A 2,691-nucleotide genomic window follows, 5' to 3' on the forward strand; every position below is an offset into this window, starting at 1 on the left:
CGGCAGAGAATGCAGCAGAGAAAGTTGCTAATCCAGCACTGGCAACAGCTGCCGACACTGCAGAGACACCCGGAACAGGAAGATGGGCTCGTCTAAAAGAGAGTTTGAAAGAGAGTCTCACAATAAACCAAACATGTGTCGATGAAGATGAAGCGTGTCAGAGATGGAGAGAAAATATTCCAAATATAATAAGGCTGTCTCCATTCTACGACGTTACATTTTTAAAGGAGCAGTGTGCGGGATTTAGTGCCATCTAGTGGTGAGGATTAAGATTGCAATCAGCTGAAACTTCTCTGTTCAGGAGGTCTTTTATCTGGAGCTGAATTATCCGCAGAGGTTTCTTCCTCTCTTGACACAGCGCTGTGTGTACAGCACTGCAGCGGTGCAACTTGGCGGTCTCCATACATGAGGACCTGCTACCTAAACGTCTCATTCTAAGGTAACCAAAACACAACAATTCTTATTTTCAGGTGATTATACACCGAAGAAAACATACTAAATACATTTCCTTTCCTAATTATGTATCCCACACACTGGACCTTTAAAGTGGGATTTATACTTCAGTGTCGAATCAATACCGTAGGCTCTGTGTTGCCCAAACGTGCAGCTCCCCAGAAATGCATCTACACATCAGTGACGCAGACCTCCTGTCTGTCTCTGTCAGCTGAAACCATTTCCCTCAGTGGAAACAAAGCTTTGATTTACTTTAATTTCACAGATAAACAATAAATTGTGAAGACAATAAAGCCTCCACAAAAATAGCATTTTAAGTCTTGTGTGTGATTTATCCTGGCTTCATATGAGCAGAGGAAATCTCTGCTAGCTGCTAGGCTAATTTATACAATGTAAAATGCCATAGGCTTGTGCTAATAACGTTAGCATGTTGTATTTGTTTGGAAAACGTGTTTAGTATAAGACAGTTGTTTTGTCAGTGAACCTTGTGAGTTGTAATGGAGCTGAATTTTGTAACGATACCTTTGTTAAATGTTGCTGTTGTCCCTGGCTTCATATGAGTAGAGGAAAAGTCCTCTAGCCGTTAGGCTAATTTATACAATGTAAAATGCCATAGGCTTGTGCTAATAACGTTAGCATGTTGTATTTGTGGGGAAAATGTGTCCAGATAAAGACAAGTGTTTGTCTGTGAATGCTGCGAGTTATAGTGAAGCTGATTTGTGTACTTGTGTTTGAAATTGTCTCTATTAAGCCATGTTTAATGTGTGTTTAATGTGTTTTTTTAATCCACTAAACTTTACAGCAGTTCACAGAAATGCCGCCGCCGACTCGTACTTTGGAAGTGTAACTGCAGAGTGACACAGACACACCACCGCACAAATGTAAACCCTCACAATGGCGGAAGCGGGGTCTGCCCATTGGTCCGACAGCCCATTGTTCCAACCATATTAAACCCATTGTTTCGAAGTCCCGTTGTTCCGAAATCATCATGATGCCCTGTGGTTAAGGTCTGGTTAGGTTTAGGCACAAAAACCACTTGGTTAGGGTCAGGAAAAGATCATGGTGTGGGTTAAAATGAAAAAGAAAGGGACAAACATATAAGCCGTGAGCCTGCTTCACCTCAAGCCTTTCCCAGCTGACCCAGAGCCGGTCGCAGCGCACCATCAAGGCAGAAATACGCCCGCCGGGAGCCGTTCAGCACCGCAGAGAGCTCCCCACACAACCCCGACCCCAGAGTTAATAACAGGAGGTTATGGTGTTTCACTCTCTCCTCTCTATGACACTTGTATCTCGACCAGTAGCCTACTTTTGTTGCGTTGTTGATCCTCTATGGTACACAAATACAGTAATAATCATGGAATAATATTGGAACAACGTGATGTTGGACTAATGAGAGGTCGGAACAATGCTACGGCACCAGCAGAAGCCACAAGTGTAAGCTATGTGTAAACATTCAAATATAAATCCGGCTTACTGGGCAAGCAGGGCTTCAGTATGTCATCCTTCATATTTCTGGAAATTTTGGGGAATTCGGGGAGTTTTGGTACAAGTACACATATTGGGTTTTTTAAAAATTTGATAAAGATTTTAATGAGCTAATTTTTTTATTTATCTATATGGAGCCCTTAATGATCTGAAAGGTGATATATTTTAAAAACAAATTGTGCACACAAATTAATCATCTTGTGGGAACAAGCACGAAATAAAAGTATCACCTTTCAGGATTTTAGGGGCTCCATATAAACAGTTTTTAGACAATAGATAAATAAAATTAAATTCAAAAGGTTTTAATATTCTCCTGCTACCCGACACTTCAGAGCACAATGTAGGGAGATATCATTTACAGAAATTTAGATCAAACAGTTGAATGATTTCTTTTTAAATACTGAGAGAAATGTAATTGTGTGGGTGGGGTCGTGCAGGGAAAATTAAAACTCATGACTCCAGCTTTTCTGAAATCTTGGCTGAGTGCAAGAAGCAACACAAACAAAGATTTAACCAACAGCTTGGTTTCGTGTGAATGTATTCTGCATGTAAATTTGGTCTTGGGGTGGAAAAGCCTTAATCCTTTAATAGTGTAATGTTAAACACTCATTATTGTGGAGCTTTCTGGGTAAATATCTTACATGCTGCAGCGAGCTTTGAAATTGGCTTTTCTTCTTAACAAAGCTCCTCAGAGACTCTGACAATTTGTTTATTAAAGTTTATCTAATTTTCCAGCGTTGCGGTTGCCAACAT

The sequence above is a fragment of the Epinephelus lanceolatus genome, chromosome 23 (genome assembly GCF_041903045.1).
Source record: "Epinephelus lanceolatus isolate andai-2023 chromosome 23, ASM4190304v1, whole genome shotgun sequence".
NCBI classification, from domain to species: Eukaryota; Metazoa; Chordata; class Actinopteri; order Perciformes; family Serranidae; genus Epinephelus; species Epinephelus lanceolatus.